Here is a 22240-nt window from a genome sequence, read left to right on the forward strand (position 1 = left end):
CTACTTAAGTTAATTTCACCTGTTTCTTTTTACTTTTTTTAAATGGAGGTCCTGGGGATTGAACCCAGTATGCTAAGCACACACTTTGCCACTGAGCTATACCCTCCTCCCATGCTTTACTGCTTTACATGTTAATTCGCTTTTAATTCTCATCAGAGAGAATGGGTCAGACCTGGGATTCGAACCGAACCAAGGATGCTCAGCTGGGCACACGTGCTCTTGTGGGCTATGTCACACCCCTCCCAACTGGCTTCCCAGTAGCTTCCTCCAAAGTTGCCACCAAAACCTGGGCAGAGGGGCCCCCCTCCATCACTGTGGGGGCTCCTAGGCACACCTAGCACTGCAGGTTTGAAGTCAGACCCTCTCCCCTCAGGGAGGGGAGGCCAGGTGTTCCCAGGAAGAGCATTGCATGGGCTGATAGGGCCCCCTTGCTAAATTTCATTTTTTTAATTCTTACTTTTTATTGAAGTGTAGTCGATTTACAATGTTAGTTTCAGGGGTAGAGCCAGAGATTCACATTTCATTCGTTGATCTAAGATGTAAGTTGAGGCCAATTGAGCCGCTATACACCTCAGTGTATCCTGAGAAGTGTGTCCATGGGAGGGAGCCTCTTCCAAACCCAGGCAGGAATATTTCATTTGGTGAGAGAGGAGTGTTCTCTCTCCCCCTTTCAAAGCCTTTCTCCCTGGTTCCCCAGCCTTATGAAGAAGAGTGGTCTGTTGTTCAGTGGTTAAAAGCAAAGGCTTAGACAGCACTGTTGACAATAGTCAAGACATGGAAGCAAACTAAATGTCCATCGACAGATGACTGGATAAAGAAGATGTGGCGTACACACACACACACACACACACACACACACAGTGGCATACTGCTCAGCCATAAAAAGGAATGAAATAATGCCATTTTGCAGCAACATATGTGGACCTAGAGATTATCATACAAAGTGAAGTAAACCAGAAAGAGAAAGAAAAATATGATATCACTTATATGTGGTTTCTAAAAAAATGACATAAATGAACTTATTTACAAAATAGACTCACAGACATAGAGAACAAATTTATGGTGACCAGAGGGGAAAGGGGGGAGTGGAGAGATAAATTGGGAGTTAGGGATTTGCAGATAATAACTACTATATATAAAACAGATAAACATCAAGGCCTACTGTACAACACAGGGAACTATATTCAGTATCTTATAGTAACCTATAATGAAAAAGAACATGAAAAGGAATGTATGTATGTTTATGTGACTGAAACATTATGCGTATGCCCCAATTGACACATTATAAACTGACTATACTTCAATTAAAAAATTAAAAATTCAAAAAAAGAAATTTCCATTAAAATGTCCAAAAGAAAAAAGAAAAACAAACCCTGGCTCTGCCATTCACTGGCTTTGTGATCTCAGCAAAGTTACTTAACCTCTCTGAGCCCCCACATCCCCATCTGTAAAATGGGTTCAATGAGGCTTTGATGGAGGAGGTCAAGTGGTTAGAGCCCCAGCCCCACCCACAGAAGACAAGGTAGCTTTCATTATTAGAGGATCGGGGTGATAAGGGGGCTTCGGCCCACAAACCTGCAGGAAGTTCCTGCACACAAGGGCTCCTCGGTGTCCTGCCATCTGCCTGCACTCCCGAGGGTACAGGTGCAGCCTGGGCCCAACACCGCCCAGAGCTATCAAGGCCATAGGGGGACTCACTTCCTGGCCCCGGTTCCTTGATGGGTTCTGCCAGCTGCTGCGGCTGCAGGACCTCGGGCTGGCTCTTTGAAAACCATATCCACAGTGGACCAGTGGGCACCTCGCCCTTTAATCCAACACACCTGGTCTCTTCTGCCCCCCTACGCCAGCGTTCCCAACACTACCTTCCGCTCCACCACGCAAACAATTCTTCAGGAACCACTGGCCACACGCTGCCCAGCCTTTGCTTGGGGAGAGCTTGTAGCTGGGGATTGATACGCCTGTTCTCCAAATGATAAAGCCACAGGCACTCAGACCATCCTGGCCCTTACTTTGCGCATCCATGTAATGCTGGCGGTAGCTTCCCTGTCCCTCGGCCACTTCCTCTCCCAAAGCTGTGCCAGTGGCTTCTGCCTTGCAATTAGAGTTGCCGAATAAATACAGAATACCCTGTTAAATCTGAACTTCAGATAAACCACAAAGAATTTTTTTAAGCCTAAGAATATCCCACGCACTATTTGGGACATACTTTAACTAAAAAACCAAATTCCTTGTTTATCTGAAATTCAAACTTAACTTGGGCAACCTGTTTTGTCTTGATTTGCTCAATCCAGCAGCCCTGCATGGAATACTTCTCCAGAGCTGGGCTTGGGGTTTGGGTATGTAGTGTTGAGAGTGCCCACTCTGGGTTCACATTTTGCTTCTGCCACCTGCCAGCTCCATATCCCTAACCTCCAGGCCTCAGTTTTCTCATCTGCAAAATGGAGATGACAGTAATGGTCCCTGCTTTGAGTGACTGTGCTGGGGAGGAGATAGGGCACGTTGGAAGTGTTCCCCTGCCGTATGGCTGATGAGGTGGGAGGGGGCAGCAGTGGGATGGGGCTAAGCTCTCAAAGCCAGGGCAGGATGTTCCCTTCCTCCAAAAGGGGGTGCGCTGGGGGTGTCAGGTACAAAGGCACATGTTCCCCGTGACACCGTGGCATTCGAACTCTCGGACTCTGGATTCCAAAGGGAAACGTCCTGCCACGTGGGTACGGACAGCAGCACTTGTCTGCTGAATCCTGGGCTTGTTTGAGCCCCCTGACCTGAGTGAGCACACCCAGAGCCTCCCAGAGGGGTGAGCGAGCTCTGCCGGGCCTCTGGGCCCCTGGGAGCCACTAGACCGACAAGAGGACAAAAGACAAGCGGAGATCACTCAGCTCACCATTGGGCAGCACGCCAAGCCTGCTCCCTATTCTCAGTCATGACTTCTGCGAGATGTGTCACTGTGTGATGAGGTTGTTTGTGAAATCAAAGTAAAAGGTCCTGAAAATCAGTTAATCACTGCAGGTCTGCAAGGCTCCTGCTACAGATATAAATGTGCTTGGCCTTCAGGGGGGCGCTTTGAAAAGAAAGACAGAGAAGCACGTCTGCTGTTGCAGCAAATGTCACTTTCTGAGTGCCAGCTGTCGCCTGGCCCTGGTATCTGCAGGCAAGCTCTCCAAACACCCTGCAAGACACTGGGCAGAGACCCCTCCCAAGAGCCACTCCCCTCCCTGGCCGCAGGAACACTCTGGTTAAAGGCTGCACTTCCCAAACTCCCTGGAAGCTAAGCGTGACAGATCCAGGCGTCCAGGGCACGGCTTCCTTCTGGAGGTTCCTGGGAAAGGGTTGATTTTCACGGAGTGCACAGCCTAGTCTAATAAGGATTTCGGCACCTAGACACAGGAAAATACAGTGGCTCTTGAACTGTCATCGCTTCACTTGGGCGAGAAATCAAGAAGGAGCTTTACGCTTGCATGGTTTACCGGGTGATCAAGGGCGCAGGTCCTTAAACTGAGGGGCACGCGGTCTGTGTGTGTCTGTGCTGCCTTGCTAATCCAATGAAACAGAAACAGAAACGGAGGAAGACGGTAGTTTGGATGGTGCCCCGCAGCGCGCAGAGAGGCAGGGTGGGCCTTCGAGCAGAACTGCCAGGCCGGCTGGTTCGTTTCTGACCCCGCCTGCGGTCAGCAGCGCTGCCAACAGCCGTGATGGAATAGAATTTATGTTTTTGAGGCCTGACAAGAAAATGTAAGTGTAAACATACTCCCTGCCCTGTGTTGGGCCCTCCCTGCCCTGTGTTGGGCCCTCCCTAACGTGCAAGTATACGTTAACCGGACCTCCTCAAAGGCAGGGGTGTCCACTCCTCCATAAAGAACAATTTTTTCCCCTTCTTCAGACACCAGCACTGTAACTCCTTAGAAGAGAACATTCTTTCCCGAGCCCGTCAGGGGTCATGGTGACCGACTGCTTGCCTCCTGCAGATTTGGACCGTGACTCTTTGGTGAACGTGGTGTAGAATGTCAGCGTGTCATTTTGATGTGTGATCCTTTGTCTCAAAAATGCATATAATTGTGCTTTCAATTGCTAACACGCGGAGCCGTCCTCAGAGCTTCCTGGGACGGTCGCCTTATAATTCTCAGGTTGGCTCAAATAAAATCCTCTGTTTCTCCCTCAGATGGACATTGGTTAATTTTTGTCAACAGTAACCACCAAAGAGCACAGCAGGGGCCAGGGTGCAGCCCCCCTCCCCACCGGTATCTGCCCAGGCACCTCTCTCCCGGTGCTGTTCCTGCCCCCTTCCTTGGGGAACTGTCCCTCCTCACTCCAAGTGGTTCTGGTGGGGGTGACAAAAACAGCCCAGCAGGAAGCTCTCTCACCAGACTCCCGCCTCCAAGGCTCTGGTCCTCTAGGAAAGTCCTCATGCTCTCCAGGAAACTCAGACGCCAAAGGCTGATGCTCCTCCCTGGGAGGACTCAGGCTTCTGCTCCGACTCGATGAGCGAAGCCTTCCCCAAAGCCACTTGGATTTGTTCCCAAACATATCTGTGCCAGTTGAAGTTGTTCAATAACGACATGACTTAAGTACAATGTAGACTGGTGAGATTCTGCAAAAAACAAACAAACAGAGAATTGTTGTTCCTATTCAAAATAAAAACAAAACAGATCTACGCTGTGTGGAGGGGAAAAATCAATACGCAATATATAATAGGAATAGAAAAGGGTTTTATGTGAACCAAACTGAGGATGGTAGTCCAGGAGACAGTCCTTTTGTTTTGATTTTTTTTAATTGAAGTACAGTCAGTTACAATGTGTCAAGTTCTGGTGCACAGCACAGTGTCCCAGTCACGCATATCCATACATATATTCGTTTTCATTAAAGGTTGTTACAAGATATTGAACGTAGTTCTCTGTGCTGTACAGCAGAAACTTTCAGGAGACAGTCTTAACTGAATCACTATGCTGTACACCAGAAAATAACACAACATTGTTATTTAAAAAGTGGATCTTGGAAGACCTTCTATCCACTTTCTCATTTTTTTTTCATTGTGCTAAAATAGAAATAACATAGAAGTTGCTATTTTAATCACTTTTTCTAATTAGTAAAAAACTGTATTATGGGAAAACATACATAAAACTTACCATTTAACCATTTTTAAATGTACAGTCTGTGGCATTAAGTATATTCACAATGTTGTGCAACCATCACCCCTATCTACTTCCAAAATGTTTTCATCAGCCCAAATAGAAACTCCATAACCCTTCCTCCAGCCCTGTGACCTCTAGTCTACTTTGTGCCTAAGAGTGGCCTGGGCTACACAGTTCACGTGAACAGAATCACACACCGTGGGGCCTTTCCTGCCTGGCTTCTGTCACTGCTTTCAAGGTCCATGCCTATGTCAGAATCGTGTTCCTTTTCTGGCTGAATAGTATTCCACCGTGTGCATAGCCCACATTTTGTTTATCTACTCCTCTGTTGATGGACACTCAGGTTGTTTCCACCTTTTAGCTTTTGTAAATAAAACTGCTATGAACACGGGTGTACAAGCTTCTGTTTGAGTCTCTATTTGCAGTTCTTTGGGGTAACTACCTAGGGGTGGAATTGCTGGGTCACATGATAATCCTATGTTTAACTTTTTGAGGAACTTCCAAACGATGGTCCACGGTGGCTGCACCATTTTACATTCCCCAGCAATGTACAAGGGCTACAATTTCTCTATATCCTCCCCACCATTCCTTATTTTCAGATATTTGATGCCAGCCCTCCTGGTGGGCAGGTATGGTATCTCATTGTGGTTGTGATTGCGTTTCCCTCATGACTCAGGACACTGAATGTCTTTTCATGTGATTTTCAGCCACTGGTATGTCTTCTTTGGAGATATGTTGATTCAAGTCCTTTGCCCTTTTTTTTTTTGAAACCATACAAACACTTATTCTGCATTTGATTTCACTGGATCAGAAGTCCAAGGCTGGAGTAAATTCACCTGGCTCCCTTCGGTGTCCTTACTCTGAAGTCGCTGGACTGAACCGAGGCTGGCGAGATGCTGCTGCTGATTTCCGGCCCTCCGAGGCCTAGAGACTCACCCCCCAGACAGGCCTGGGACCGGAGCAAGCTCAGGAGGCCACAGGTGCAGTCTCAGTGGCATCAGACACTGTTTGGGCCAATTCCTGAGGTCTCGCTCCTGCACCCCAGAACACGAGGGTCTGGCTCATGAGCCCGTGACCCCTGCGGAAACACCAGGCCTTCGGCTGGCCTCTGGCCCGTTTCCTCAGGGCAGCATGTGGGAAAGAGCTCCCTGCTTCTTTTTGTGCAGGGGAGGAGGGTTGGAGGTAATTAGATTTTATTTATTTTTTTGATGGAGATACTGGGGATTGAACCCAGGACCTCGTGCATGCAAGCACGTGCTCTACCATTTAAGCTCTACCTCTCCCTGTTTTTCTTAAATCATCCAGATCTAGCTTCAACGGGTCCTGAAACATCTTTGCTCCACCTGCACTAGAAAACAAGAGCTGATTTTTAAAAGCCAAATTCTCATTGCATTTGGACAGAATGAATAAAGTATTTTTCATACTTTCTTTGTATTTCCTTTCAAGAGTTGTATGACCCAACATCTTTCTGTCTGCTCTATACAATGAAAATACAAACTAAATGAGAATAGAAAAAAATAACAAAAGCATTAAATCGTACAAATTACAAATCTGTTCCAAAATATACTTACATTAAATAAAATACACATTTCAGTAAGAGATTTACAGTGAATGACTAGTTTCTAGGAAGCTGCAGAACACCTAGGCAGGGCCGACATTCTAGGAAGGAGCTATGAGGATTTGCATCCAATCAGTTTGTAGTGGTTTCTGATCACCGACCTTCAAGCCACACTGAACACATCATTAGCATCACTGTGCAGAGAACGGACTTTGCCCATTTTTACGGGAGGTTTCTTGTCTTTCTGTTGTTGGGTTTTAGAAAGTTCATGTTTTAACTACTGGATTTCTGAAAGATATTGCATCTAAAAAAAAAAAGTTTTCCTGATAAATGAAAGCTGGGACCTGGTCCAGTCTTTTTTCTCTCACTAATAGAGAAACAGAGGCCCATGAAGTCAAGACACCTGGGAAGTAGTGAAACAGAGCCTGACAGACGGCCTCACCTCTGACCTCACTCAGCACCTGGAGTGAGAGAGGACCAGGTGTGCGCCCTGGTGCCTTCCAGGCCAGAGGAGCAACATGTGCAAAGACAAATCCTGCTGTAACGGACCAGGACCCTGTGCGGCCTTCCAGGGTCAGAGCTGCAGCTCCTCTCTGAAGGACCCATGGATCTCATGGATATTTCCTGAGTTTTTCAGATACTTAAAACCACCACCAATGGGAAGGAAAGAACTACTTGATGATGGCGAACACATGGCCCTCAGACCTTCTGGCTCCCAGGGGTTGATAATGTTCCCTCAACATCGACCAGTCAGAGAATTGTGCACGAGCTGTTTGTGCTCTCCTTTGCCTGGCCTTAAATGGGCTTTGCTGAAACCCTTCGGGGAGGTTTGAGGTTTTCTTGGGCACGAGGCACCCTGTCCTCCTTCCTCGGCCCTGCAGTAAACCTTTCTCTGCTCCAAACGCCAACGTTTCAGTGTGCTTGGCCTCATAGTGCGGCAGGCATGTGAACTTGCCTTGGTAACACTGTCCCTCAGGACTTGGCTCCAACAGTCGTCTCGGGTGGGAAGATGAGGCTGGCGGGGTTGGGTGTTTGCGGGCATGCTGAGAAGTTCCCTATAATTGAGGGAGGGAGAGAGTGGTGGCAAATGAGGCTAGATTTGGAAGGATTTTATTTTAATTATTTTATTTTGGTTGGGGGATGTAACTAGGTTTATTTTTAGAGGAGTTATTGGGGAATGAACCCAGGACCTCATGCATGCTAGGCAAGCACTCTACCACTTGAGCTATACCCTCCCCCTGGAAGGATTTTTTTTTTTTTTTTTTTTTTGAGTTATAGTCAGTTTACAATGTTGTGTAGATTCGGAAGGATCTAAATGCCAGTAAGTTGGGATTTTCAGCCAGGAGACCCCAAGTTACAAATTCAAACACCCTCCTGGGACCGCAGGTACTATAAATGTGAAGAACAGAGGGTGTGATGCGATACGGAGTGGAGGGGCCTGTGGCTAACCAGAGAGGGTCTGCTCTCCCTAAAGCCAGAGCGCAAGACTGCCGCTTTGTTACTCCAACGTAGGAAGGCGAGGGCCGATGGCCACCCGGCTGGCCAGGCTTGGGAAAGGAGCGCCTCTTGTCTGCAGCACCATTTTCTTCACCTGGAAAGCAGGCGTGATCCTGGGCTGCGTTAGGAGTAAAGGGCTAGCTCACGCTCGGCTCCAGGCACCCAGTTGGCCTTCGACTTCCCTTGTAAGGCCCACCCCTTCCCGCCAGGGCTTTCGTGCCCATTAATCACCATTTCGCGACTGCGGCCCCTTTAAGGCGGCCTTGGAGGACCCAGTTTTCGAAGCTAAGGGTGATCTTCTAGCTGCCGCCTCTATGGTAAGCCGTCACTTCCGCCCGGAAGTGCGTGTGCGGGGCGGCTTTTCCCGGGGATTGGGAAGAGCCCGGCAACGTGCTCGCTCTTGTCCGGGAGGCGCGCTCTTGTCCGAGAGATGCACTCTCGTCGCCGAGGGGTGGCGGGTCCCCGGCCCGCAGGGTGACGCTGGGCCGCAGCTGGGCCGTCATGAAGCTCCGCGGGCCCGAACTTCAAGGACCGCTCCTCGCACTGCAGCTGGGGCTTGGACGGAGGAGACCGAACGCAGGCACCACAGTCGGGGTGAGGGGCTGTCGAGGCACCCGCCCCGCAGAAGAGCCTTGGATTCCCCGGCTGGGGGTGGCCTTCGTGAGTTTCCGGGGTGTGTAAACATCCAGTGAGACTCACCCTCCAGAGCTTATTGTATCTCCCTTTCCCCAGGGTTTCCACCGAGCCGGAGAGCTCTCCAGACCCCGGCGATTGGATGAAGACTTGCAGCCTTGGTTTTCGCCTCCTCGTCGGTGACAGTATTCGGAGTGACATCAGTTTGGGGGATCCAGGTATGTCAAGCACGGAGACGCAGGGTCCTGAGGCCGGTGGTCTGGGGAGAGGCTCCTGTGTTGTTGAACCCTCCCAGTTGTGGGTGCAACCTTGTACCAGGCAGCCCGACCCTGACCTAAAGTAAATTCCCAGGAGACCGTTTCCCTGGGTTTTGAATTTGCAGTAACAGGTGTGAACATTCTAGCAGCCGTCTGATGATCATGTATGATACTGCAAACAGAACGTTCACTGCAGGAAGACCACTGTAGTTAGGATCAGAGATCAGGTCGTTTCCAAAAGCCTATAAACAGCGTTAATGTGACTTGTTTTATTCAGTAAATATGTTTTGAAACTTGGGCCAGGTACCATGCTGATTGTTAGGGATACAGAGATGAACAGAACAGTTACAGCCCTTGTTCTCAGGGAGCTACAGCCCAGTTGGGGTGATGTCAGTAAGTGCCTGGACAACAGAAGGGAGCCATCCTAGCTGAGAAGACATGTGACAAAAGGCCAGACGCATGAGAGGAGGCTTCAGAGGAGGTGGGGACCTCAAGGCTTGGGACCAAACTGGAGACCACCACGGCAACAGGTAGGGGAGAAAATGTACGACTGAATGGGCTGGTGGTGAATTTGGGGGTGCTTTGTCAGAGTTCAGGTTTATGGTGCCCATTATGGGCAGGTTTCTGAGGGAGGCCCCACATGGTGGTGTGCAGATGTCCGAGTGTGCCAGGAGCGATGGGTTAGGAAGTCCTTGGCATGAAGCTTGTAGACTTGGAAGGAGTAGGGGACTGGTTGGTCACTGCCAGGCACTGTCTGCATCGTATTTTGGGTGGAAGGTAGATTTTAGATTTGGGAGGGTGTTTTATTGTGCTAACAGTTTTAAATTCTCTGAACGTTCAGACTCGCTGCAGTAGAGTAGAAACTGGTAACAAGTGCTTCCTTTGCAGGTGAGTTTCCTGGAAGATTGGTGTATGCTGCACGACGACGGTGACTCCTGCCGGGTGGCACTTGTGAGGGTTCGGTAAAGTTCATAGGAGCACAATGGACCAGTTAGCTGTCCCTTTGTGAGTGTTAGTTACCCTTTTCCCTCGGATTTTCAGTGCATTTTCACAGCATATCCAGCTGGAAACCTCTAGGGGTCTGCGGCGTCTGAAAGTTCTGGGGTCTTTACAGATGCTGCTTCCAACAAGAAGAGGCCTGCCTGCCTCAGGGTGAGCGAAACAGCCCCAGCGCCGAGGCAGGGGTCTGCTCCAGGCTCTTGACTTTTTACCGTTTTAGTTTTCCTGTTGGGGCCACTCACAAGGGCATACAGTTCACAGGACGGTGACCTGCACTTCCCCGTGTGTGTTTGTCTTTAGAGGGAGAGGCTGCAGTAATTGCCTAAATGAACCCGTTGTATTGAGATGGGGTGTGTACTGGGGAAAGCGTACATGTGGGTATTTCTGGAATAAAGAGCTTTCGTGCCCGGGCGCTGCCTTGTTCTTCTACATGGTGTTTCTCCGGAGTGCGGGTGTCGGCATCCTCGCTGTGGCCGTGGGCGGGTCCTTGTCTGTCTGTCCCCATGTCAGTCTGGTCAAGCAGCCCCGGGGCTCCGTGTCTGCGGACTGTCCTCCAGGAGTTGATCCAGCCTTTGGTTTGCTGAGTTAATGGGAAGCATTAGCCGTGGGTCCCTCTGGGCAGTAGCGTGTCATTTGTAGCATGGAAGATGTTAGCGAATGAAGTTCACGTTGACAGAGCCGGTGTGATTTTTGAGGATGTTTTTGGACTCTGACAGTGAACAAGGACCATGCCTTCGTGTCCCCTGGGAGTCCCCTTGGGTTGGTCTGGGACTTCCTAGGACAGAGAGCCTGCCAGGAGCAGGGAAGGGGGTGCTGAGAAGAGAGTGGTTGTTCCCGGGCAGAGAGGCTTCGTCTTCCCCGGAAGCCCACGCATCCCCGGGATACCTGCTTCTCTTCGCGTCCTGTCCTGCTTCCGGCTGCTGGGTCTGAACATTGACTGTCCGGCCCTTGTCTGTGACTGCAGCACAGGGCGTGAGTGTTCTTGGTTTCACACAGTGGGTGTGCCGGGTGCCTGAGCGGGTGATGGACGGAGCCCTCAAACCCATGGGAGGAGACACGTGAGAACATTTCATGGAGCCAGTGGATTCCTGGGTGTGGCTCCTGGAATGTTTCCCAGCGACTCTGGCTCCTGCGGCTCCAGCCCCCTCATGGAGTCGACCCCAGCTGGTCACAGTGTGGTGACGGCAGGCTTGTTTCCCCAGAGTGCGTGGTAGGCTGTGTGCACCGGGGATGGGCCTCAGGGCTTACGACGTTCCTCTGGATTGTGTAAGAGAGGGTTGAAGCAGGCAGGAGTCCAGACTTTCAAAAAGATGGTGTTTTGATAGTAGCCGTGGTTAATCAAGCGTGTGGACTCTTAAGAAGTTGTTTTTAACGGCCCAAAGCAGAAAACTTAAAAATTGAGCCAAAGAACAGTTGCCAGGCCAAGATTTTGAACTTCTTTCTTTGTCCACTAGGGGGTGGACTCCTACACCAGACTGCTGTATTTTCTTGTAACTTGGTACAAAGTTTTCTGGGTTTGGGGGTTTTTGTTTCTTTGTTTTGTTTTGTTTTAATTTAGCCAAGCTCTTATTTCACCAGAAAATTATGCAGAAAGTTAATCTGCAGGGTTGTGCTCTTAGGAATCTGCCAGGGTGTCCCAGCTGCAGGCAGTTCCTGGGACATACTTATCATGTCTTGGGCCAGTTGAACCAAACTCGGTCATAGGACACGGCTGGGCACTTGGAGACCAGAGCATATTCTAATGCAGCTTTCTGTCCAGAGTCACTCCCAGTGACAACAGGTGGTTCTACTCAGCATGGAAGATTTTCTTTGGTGAGAAATCCAGTGCAACACATACTAGTGTTTGAGGTCCCAGACGGTGTGTTAAGGGTTTAGAAGCATCTCTGACCAGAACGTTGCTCATGCTTGAAATTAAAAGGAACAGATTAAGACTGAAAGACGTTTGTACAAAACCAGTGTGGTTCAGATCGCTGATTACTGTCTGCTAGAAAAGTGCCCTTGATTTGGCGGGGGAGAAGGAATCACAACTCTGGAGGTGTGATTTTAAGTAGAATATTGCACATTTGGTTTATGAACCTGGTTGACAGCTTTCTGATGGATTAAACAAATGTTGGCCAAGTGAGGCCAAGACAGGGAGCAAAGCAGAGGCATCTTGTCCTCAGGGAGCTAACGTTCCAGTGCCCGGGAGACAGAAATCATTAGAGTTGTGGGATATCACAATTGTGCTGGGGAATAAAAAGGGAACTGGGGTAGGAAGGAGTGGGGTATGAGGTGGGCAGTTTTAGTTAGGGTGGCTGGGAAGGGCCTGGATCTTTAATTTAGCAAAATCCTGAAATAGGGAGTAAGTCATGTGACACCCTGGAACAGCATCCCAAGCAGAGGGAACAGCCAGTGCAAAGGCAGCAGAAGCAGCCAGAATAATAGACCATGAGCAAGAACGCCCTATGAGGAGGACTGAAGGGGCCTGGGGATCAGGTCTTGCAGGATCTTGTAAGGAATTGTGGGACTTTGGCTTTTACTCAGAGTAGTGGACCATTTTCCCCTCCTAATAAAGTAGTTAACATTAGAAGTATTTCCTGTTCTTGTGCTAAGAAATTTGCACATTGAGCTGACACCAGCTCTGTGCATTGGGAGCATTACTTTTCCCTTGGCAGCTGGCGGCATCTCTCACTCTTGGCTCTGTTGAACTGTAACTTCCATGTCCTGAGATGAGTGACACGGACAAATGTTTAGATATGACAAGTAAAGTTCTGGGACAAATGACCCTCTTCACACATGAAGGCCCTGTGCCCTTCACCTCGTAGACGAAGCCAGAGGTTGCTCGAATGTCTGCCTGTCTCAGCGGCAGGGATGGGTCTCTGTCCGCCTGTGCTCACCTCCACCGTAGGGCTCCCCATGTTTTGTGATTGTTTTCTTGTCTGTTTCCCCCCGGGAGGAACTGTGTACTTGTCTTTTCAACAGAGTAGATAATGTGTCATTTAAATCGTTACATTACCATCAGGAGGACTACACGAAGTACATTCCCCTGTAATCTTGACAATGTACAGGCCTGTTGGGGTTGGAAACACATAACAAATGCATCGAAAACAATTAGTCATTCTGATGTTTTTTTCAGATCAGTTTTGTGGCTCCAGCAGAAAACTAGGTCTTTGTTGCAAATTTAATTCAAGTGGAGCTAAGTCAGGGGGAGCTCGCGTGTCTCCAGTCTGTCAGCCGTGCAGTTGTGTGCCAGTTACACAACACACAACGCTGCTTTAGAAGGGCAGCCGCCGTCAGCAGGATGTTTGGATCACTGTATGGAGTCCAAGTAAGACTCCTGTTTGCTGCCGTCCCTGCCGAGTCAATTTCTTCCTATCAAACGCCCAGCATTTGTGCGCATTTGTAAACTTTGATGGGTTGTCATCTGTTAGGCTGAGTTACCGTGATGAGTCTCTGGGAAAGCTCCCATAAATCCCCTTTGCTCGTGGGCCACCTTTGTTTCAAATTACTTGCAAATTAATTGCCCCTTGGAAAGTTAATGGGGGGAGATAAAAAGAGGAGATTAAGAAGTCAAAATGACAAAGGTCTCGCTTCCTCTGGTCACGTTAGATATGTGTAAACCCTGCTTGGTGTTTTTGTTCTTAGTTTTTTTTCCCTAAAGTAATAAATAGTGCATTCGTTTTAAAAGTTGATGGGATGGGGAGGGTATAGCTCAGTGGTAGAGCACTTGCTTAGCATGCATGAGGTCCCGGGTTTAATCCCCAGTACCTCCATTATAAAAAACCTAATTACCTTCCCCCCAAATAAAAAAATTTTTTTTTAAGTTGATAGGACTCAAAGGCTGGCACTAAACAGCAGTTCCCTGCTTCCCACAGCCCTCCGCACAGGCAGGGTTTTGCACTGGTTCACTCCTCCCCCTGTTTCTGAAAAGCCCATGTGTGTACTGATCTCTGGACTCCCCACCACCCCCTCTAGTCCTTGCCTGTTGCCTGCCTTCCCAGTGGATCCGGGCTGAGCGCTCGCGACCTGCCCCTGCTTCCATCCTCTGCTGCAGTTACCCTGTATCTTCTCTGTTTCCATCATTCAGAGGCGACCCTGTTGCGAATGTGCAGAAGGGCTCTGCGTGGCCTTTTTACTTTCTCCCCTCATTGACATTTTGCTTCTTTGGCTGCGCTTTGTTTGAACCTCTTGCCAGTGATCCTTCCCACATTTATGGTAGCCTCTCAGCATAACTTGACACGAGGTCAACCACATTAATAATCTACCCATTCAATTTTTTTAGGTGAAATGGAAGACTTTCCAGAGAATTTTGTGATGAATATATGTTACAAAATTTTGTTGCAATCTTGTACGCAAGGGGAGAGGCCCCTGAGGGCCAATTTAGTTCATTTTTAGGTAGGGATTTTTTAAAAATATCATTTTTAGGCTAAATACGAAAAGAAACACTGGCTAAAGGCTCTGACAGTCAGCTGGGTGGGTAGGTAACCGGTTTCCCAGATAACTTTATTAATTTTATCAGGGATGCCAATCTCTTCCCAGAAGGAGGATATGAATTATATCAGGCTAAGAGCCTCTGTTCCAAGCCTGATTTAGGCCAGTTGTTTGTTTTTTTTTGTTTTGGTTTGGTTTTTTTTAGAGTCCCTCTTTTTGGCAGGGACATCCTACCTGTTTAAGTTAAATACCTGACTTGGTCAAGAATGCCCATCCAGTTGCACTTTTGTTCTAGGAACAAAGATGAGAGTGTTGCCTGGGTCAGCGCTTCCTAAACAATGCGGGCCAGTCCCCTGCGGGTTTGTCAGATGAGATTCTGGGGCCGCAGGTCTGGGGCGGGCCTGGACCCCTGCCTTTCTCTCCAGCGCCCAGGTGCTGCTGGTCTGGGTACCACACCTTGAGGGAGGGAGGGAGGGAGGACGTTGTTAGTCGCTGTGTACGTTTCTCACGGATGACAGGGTTAAGTGGAGGCTTACCTTGTACCACACATGCACAGTTGATTCCTCGCGGTATTTATACTCAAATGACCTTATTCCTTTGGGCCAACATCCTGTATCGGGGAAGACTCTCTCAGCATCACCCCTAGGGGCAACGATTCTTGTAGTCTGCACCTGGGCCTCTGCGGCTACGTGGAAGCCGGGTCCAGGGAGGCCTTCCTACTTCAGTGGGTGCAGCAGAAGGCAGCGATAAACACTCAAGGACGTCCTTGCTCTTTGCTTTAAAACTGTGTAGTCACGTGTTGAGGAAACAGAATTAAAAACAAAATCTCCCAACTGTCAAAAACCTGAGCTGGACAGTAGTTAAAGTGGTAAAAAGCCAATTTTGTTCAGGATTATCGCAGTAGTGTGGGGGAGCAAAACTTGCCAACCGAAAAAGCGTCTCTTCGACATGCATATTATTTCCAGCTGAAAACAATCAGGCCCAAGATCGGACAGAGCCTTTGACCTTCCCTCTAACAGCCTGAAGCATGTGGGCGGAGGACTGTTGCGGGAAGGGAGCATCACGGTAGATCACTAGCGTGTGAACCAGGGGTGGAGACAGAGAGGACCCTGCAAAGTCTGTTGAAATTCCTCGCTGTGTTCTCTGTCTCCGCAGGGCCCAACCAGCATTTGCTTTACCATCTCCAAGCCAGTTGCCTTCCTCCCCTTTAGGGTCCCAGGCTGCCACCCCACCCCTTTTGTCTTCAGCTGAAGATGGTGTTTAAGGTGAGGGTTTCGGCTGCTATGACGAGTTGCTCGGTTTCTCTGGGTCTCTGCGGTGCACAGAGGTACTGGAAGTTTTGTTGGATTCTTCTCGTGTTCATCTGTCTCGTGTGGGTTCTTCTGACTGGTCTAAGAATTAGACTTAGAAGGGTAGAGGAAAATTCCTTCCTCCTCGGCAGAGGAAGGGAGACCATAGTAAACACACGGCTGGGTTCAGTTCCGAGTACAGCGTGGGCAACGCGGGAGTTCAGAGCCAGGGAGCAGGGTAGGGTCGGTGGATGGAAAATTACTCAGAGGAAACATCAGGGGGACCGGGAGGGGGTTCTGGCTGCACTGACCTAACAGGATTCTTGCTGAAGGCAGGGCAGGGGGCTCAGACCTCACCTGGAATGGTGAAGGACGAGAAACCTAATTAGATATGGAGGGAGGCGAGTGGTTCTGGCTAAACTGACTCAGCAGAACCAGATTTTACAGGGAAGTGCGCAGATGGGCCTCAGAGAAGGTCCAGGAGCCTGAGTAACGTGTGACCAAGCAAAGAAGCTTTGTCACAACCCAGAAAACATCCCCACAAAGGTAGACGTGAAGGAAAACAGCGCTGCTATTGACTAGGCATTCCTCCAGCATGTCAGGAGCGCCACAGGCCGCAGCCGACGGAATTGCAAAGACAGAGAGTGGTCTTGCCCTTTGAAAGAGCTAAGTGGCTACAACCCTTCATTTCAAGGACATGGCTCTCTGGCCCTTGGGCAAACGTTCCAGAGTCGTGGGATCTGCAAGAGACTTGTTCAACCACGACAAAGATCTACAGACATTTGAGGACGAAGAAATTCTGGAAGAAAAGGGAGTCAGGGTCGGGGGGGGGTCTCCTTGATTTTCAACAGGGAGGACTGTGCCTCTGATTGTTCGTTTGCACCTGCCCTCGTCCACACTGGCTGATTCCTGAAGCTAAAGTGTTAAGAACAGCCTGCAGCGTTGAAGGAAGACAGCGCGGCGCGTAGAGTGCCTGCTTAACATGCACGAGGTTCTGGGTTTTACACCTACTACCTCTGTTAAGAGTAAATAAATCTAATTACCCCCCCCCCCAAAAGTAAGGGAAGGGGGAAGGGAAGGGAAGGAGGACATTAGGGGGAAACAAAGGGCTTTTAGGATAGATAAATGGGCCTTTAGAAGAATAGAGGAGAGTTCTGGCAGTTTTATGTCTGTCTGGGGGATTCTGATCTGCGCGTGGGTGTCTCCAGGGATAGGGGTCTGCCTGCACAGGTCTGCATCCCAGCCTGGGGAGGGGATTTGTGACAGTTGAATTCTCTTGGGAAGTTCTGCTTTTAGGCATATAAGGTGGGGCAGGGGGTCAGAAAAGAAAACAACAACAAAATTTTCTGGATCCCCTCAACCTGCCTTTTTTTTTTTTTAATGAGTAGGTTCTTTTGTGGGTGGGGCGTAATTGGGTGGAGGTACTGGGAATTGAACCCAGGACCTCATGCATGCTCGGCATGCCCTCTACCACTGAGCTGTACCCTCCTCCCAACCTGCCTTTTTTTCTTTTCTAATTTTGGTACAAATCAAGGAACTCACTCACCGTCTCCTTCCTTCCTGCCAAGTAAGAGGAAACTGAGATGACGCAGACTGGCTCTAGGGGCAGGCGGGCTCAGGCTCCAGCCTGGCTCCGGAGCGTCCCCCTGCCCTGCCCCCGTCTCTCCAGCCGCTGACCCCCCCCCCCACCATGAATCCTCATATGGTGACAGAGTTCCCCTCTGCACACCGGCAGTGGCTATGTGTCACCTCCAGGAGCTCATTTATTCCCCCAGGCGTGTAATTTCCGTCAGGGAGTTGCTTCCTTGAGGAAATAGCCGCTCCACGTGGAGTTTCGGTGACTTCAAGACTCTGGGTCAGGGGCGAAGAGTCTCACTCATCCAGCCGCGGTGCTGCGGACCCACAGGGAAGGGGCAGAGAGCGCTAAACCTAAAAGAGCTGCCACCTAAGGCCCGCTTAACCCGCACCTGGCGCTGGGCTCCAGGCTTCGCCTGCGTCTCCTCGGCTCCTCCAAACAGGTTTCTGAAGCCAGGTGGCTCTTTTCTTCGCTTTGCCGAGAGAGGGCCCGGGACACAGGGGCGGTCACTGCCAGGGCCCCATGGCCAGTGAGCGCTGGGGCTGGAACATGGGCCCTGCCGACTCCCAGGGTGACATGCAGTGAAGGGAGGGTCTCATTCAAAAAAAATGTAAAAAATATTAACAGTATTTTAAACAAAATCTCTATCAGGTATTTCCATTCTCTGTTATGTCCAGTTAATGCAGACACAGGAGAAGGGGAGAGATGGATGGAGCTCAGAGCGCGGGGAGAGGGGAACAAACGGAGACTCCGCAGACCAGAGCAGAGCACCCTCCCCTGCACACACGCGCCTGCCCGCACGTGCGCGCGCGCCCACACACACACACGAAATGGAACAGAGGCCCAGAGGGAGGGACCCCAGCTTTATGAAATTATTGTAGAACACGTGTCATGTCATTTTCCGAATGACTTTTCATCTCAGTTCTGCTAAAGCTGTGGTCATCTCAAGAAAAAGTCCTGATGACTCAAGAGTAAAGGGTGTTTAGTCAGATTTTCTAACTGCCTCTGAAAGGGATGAGTGAAGCCAACTGTGAAAGGTCTACTTTCTAGTTCCTTTCTGCATTATTTATTTTTCATGCCTGGCATTGGGCGTCTAGACCATTCTATATATTCTTGTTTTTCTTTTTGTAGGCGGGAAGTAATTAGGTTATTTTTTTTAATGGAGGCACTGGGGAATTGAACCCAGGGCCTTGTGCGTGCTAAGCATGGGCTCTACCACTGAGCTACACCCCCCGCCCCCATTCCATATATTCTAAATGGAACAAACTAATCCGCAGGTGCTGATACCTGCTCGTTTCCAGCCATCAGAGACCCCAGTTCCACTACAGTTGAACAGACTGTTACCCACTACATTAACTAAGTGCATAAGATGCTAATATCCTAATACGCACATTTTGGGCAAGTGATGTCATAATTTGTCAGCCTGCAAACATTTTCCTTGGAATACGCTGGGCTCCCCTACCCCTCTCCCTTCCGGACTTCCTGTGCAAACAACACAATAGCTGGAACCAACTGCAGGCCAACTGCTTCAGGTGTTAACTCTTGTCACGTTACCCGGAATAGAGGTGTGGACTTGTTTACTTGGTCTCCCTGGGAACAGTCTTTGTTTTCCAAGGAATACTGGGGAAGAGTTCCCAGCTGGGACACGAAGCTCTGAACGGCAGCTGGTCGACCTGGGGGAACGCGAGCTGACTGAGCTCGGGGAGGAGATGCCTTCTTGGTTGCCGGGTGGCAGGGAGAGGAAGTGGCCCAGATTGTGGGCTGTAAGAAAACAATCGTTCCAGCCGGGCCCTCGGTGCCCTCCAGGAGGCCTGGGTCTCGCAGGGATCTGTCACAGCAGTGGGCCAGGGAAGAGGGTGATGACGATGTGTGATGACCGAGCCGGAAGGCTGTGTGCGTGGCTTGTCACTGCTGGCCCACCTGCCTCTGGGGGTGGAAGAAGCCTGCTGCATCTTTGATGTTTACATCTCAGAACTACCCTCAAACTGGAAGCAACCAGAGGCAAAAGGAAGAAACAGATGAAACAAAGCATGGTACAGCTGTGCAGTGGAAAGTTGCTTATATTTTGATGAGTGAAGGCAAAAAACAGGTCCCAGCTCACCATGTGATTCCACGTACGTACACAAACCGCCAAACCAGGCAGAAGTGATGCTGTGTTGATGGAGGTCAGAACACTGGTTGTTTGGGGGAGGGGGACAGGCACTGGGCCGAGGAAAGGGAGCCTTTGGGACAGGAAGTACTCCTTGTCCTGAGCCACAGGGCTGTTGAGGGTCTGCAGCTGTGAAAACAGACCTAAAATTTGCACTTTTCAGTATGTGTACGTTATACCTCAATGAAAAAACCCAAAACAAAGCATGTACGTACTGTGTGGTTTCATTTATAAACTTCCTGAGTGGGGAGTCTAGGCTATGTGTACAAGTCAGGAGGGGATTTCCTTTGGGGAGGGGGTGACTGAGAATAGGACAAGGGGCTTCTTTTTTTAACACCTTTATTGTGGTATGGTTCCTGTGCAGTAAACTACACACATGTGAGATGAACGATTTGAGGAGTTTTGATAGATGTATATACCGGTGAAACCGCCACCACAATCAAGACAGCTCACATTTGTTTTACTCCCCAAGGGGTGCAAATTTCAAATTCCCAGTTTATCCCTTCTCACTTCCTTTACCCCCTGGTAACTGTAAGTTTGTTCTCTATGTCTGTGAGTCTGTTTCTGTTTTGTAGGTAAGTTCATTTGTGTCCTTTTTTTAAATATTCCACATGTAAGTGATACCATATGGTATTTTTCTTTCTCTTTCTGACTTATTTCACTTAGAATGACAATCTCCAATTCCATCCACGTTGCTGCAAATGGCGTTATTTGATTCTTTTTTATGGCTGAGTAGTATTCCATTGTATAAATATACCACATCTTCTTTCTCCAGTCATCTGTCGATGGACATTTGGGTGGTTTCCATGTCTTGGCTATTGTAAATAATGATACTGTGAACACTGGGGTGTGTGTTTCTTTTCGGATTAGAGTTCCCTCCAGGTATCTACCCAGGAGTGGGATTGCGGGATCATATGATGTCTATTTTTAGTTTTTTGAGGAATCTCCATACAGGACAAAGGGGCTTCTGGGGAGTGTGGCCATGTTAAGAGTTCTTGACTGGGGCTGTGGTCACATAGGAGTGTTCTCTTTGTGACTGTCCAGCTGTAAGCTGGGGATCTGTGATTCTCTGTTTGGATGCTGTACTTCAATGAAAGATTATTTGAAAATATTATGTGCAGCATGGTCCTGTTTTTGGCAGGGTTGAAAATACATGTGCAAAGAAAAAACCTGGAAGCGACTGTATTAATTTCCTGTGGTGGCTGTAACTAACAAGTTGCCACCAACTCAGTGGCTTGACACAACACAAACGGACTGTCTTCCACTTCTAGAGTCAGAAGTGTGTCTGGGGGCTCCTGAGCTGAAACCCAGGTGAGGGCAGGACGCTTGTTTTCCCGTGGGGCCACTGGGATAATCCAGGCTGATCTCCCTTTGTTAATTCCACCTGCAACTTTCATTCCTTTTGGCCACGTGACCTGACTTACAGGTTCTGGTTTGGCATGTGGACATCTTTGGGGGAACCATCCTTCTGTCAACCACAGGCGTCCAATAAAAAGTTAAGAATGCTGATTTCTAAGTGGAAGGGTCTTCCCCCTAAACCTCATCTGTATTTTCAGAAGTTTCCCTGGGAATACACATACTGCTTTTGAGATGAGAAGAATGAAATCCTGGCTGTCTATATGGATGGTGTCTTTCTAAGCTGTAGTCAGTCTTCCCGCCAGGGCAGTCCTGGGCAGCTAACAGCATACGTGAGCCTGAAGCGTTTTAAAAGATGAATCAAAAAGCATCGAAGCCTTGAGCAGATCACTGCCCTTGGAAACTCTTCTGTTCCGGCCAGGCATGCAGAGCAATCTTATCTGGAAAGAAGCCAGCTTTCCTGCTTAAAATTTTGATCAAACCTTAGAGTTTAACATTTGAAATAAAAGGATGCTTTACCATGGACTTTTAAAAATATGTGAGACAAGTGAATTACATTTGGGAAACAGTTTTGGTCACTTGCCAGCGATACCATCACATTCCTTTCCCCAGGGGGGCACCTGGTGTCTGTGAGAGGCCACACCACCCCTGCTCACTTAACCTTGGAGAGTGGAGAGTGTGAAGTCAGCACTGGTCTCCCGTCTCACCCCTTTGCCTTCCCTGCCAGCCCTCCTCTCCTGGGTGCTTTCTGGATCATAGGCTGAGTGCACCGCAAAACGCATCTGCCGTCACAGACTCAGCAAAGAACAAGTTGAGAAACGCCAGCCGAGGTGAGTCTTTCTCTGCTCACCCGCCTCTGAAATACCGCCAGTCTGAGGTTATCACTGCCTTTGGGACAAACGGCAGTTCACAGGTGAGGATCCTTAAGGCCTCGCACTTCCCACGGAGTAAAACAGAGTGACTTGTGAGATGTGCGTCTTCACTGTTCCCACCTTACACCATCCCTTGCTCCTGACTCTGCCATAATGAACACAACCTCTTCTCCTACCCACAGGCCTAAAATGCTCCCAGGCACCATGCTTTCTGGTCTCAGGAGAGAGACCCTGGCTGCTAAATGTGGGGCACAGATAAGATTGGCAGAGGTCGCCCAGGGCAGAAAAGAGAGGCAAGGGCCAGCGTGCCTTGTCCGCCTAAGTGACTTCGTGTGTGTGTGTGTGTGTGTGTGTGTGTGTGTAGGGAGGTAATTAGGTTTATTTTTTTATTATTATTATTTTAATGGAGGTACTGGGGATTGGACCCAGGATCTTATCCATGCTAAGCACGCACTCTACCACTGGGCTACACCCTCCGTCCAAGTGACATCTTTTTTTACGACACCATTTGTATGGCC

General features: G+C 49.1%; 1 long non-coding RNA gene and 1 other non-coding gene across 2 annotated transcripts; both read left to right on the plus strand.

The window, feature by feature from the left end:
* Positions 1-8515: 8515 nt before the first annotated feature.
* Positions 8516-21571, plus strand: LOC105065610 (uncharacterized). The gene is made up of 5 exons (XR_834966.3): positions 8516-8775; positions 8914-9032; positions 9436-9601; positions 9960-19459; positions 21051-21571. It is a non-coding gene; the product is annotated as an uncharacterized LOC105065610 (long non-coding RNA).
* Positions 9069-9255, plus strand: LOC123615628 (small Cajal body-specific RNA 16). The gene has a single exon (XR_006723302.1).
* Positions 21572-22240: the final 669 nt, after the last annotated feature.

This window comes from Camelus bactrianus, chromosome 16, assembly GCF_048773025.1.
Source record: "Camelus bactrianus isolate YW-2024 breed Bactrian camel chromosome 16, ASM4877302v1, whole genome shotgun sequence".
NCBI lineage: Eukaryota > Metazoa > Chordata > Mammalia > Artiodactyla > Camelidae > Camelus > Camelus bactrianus.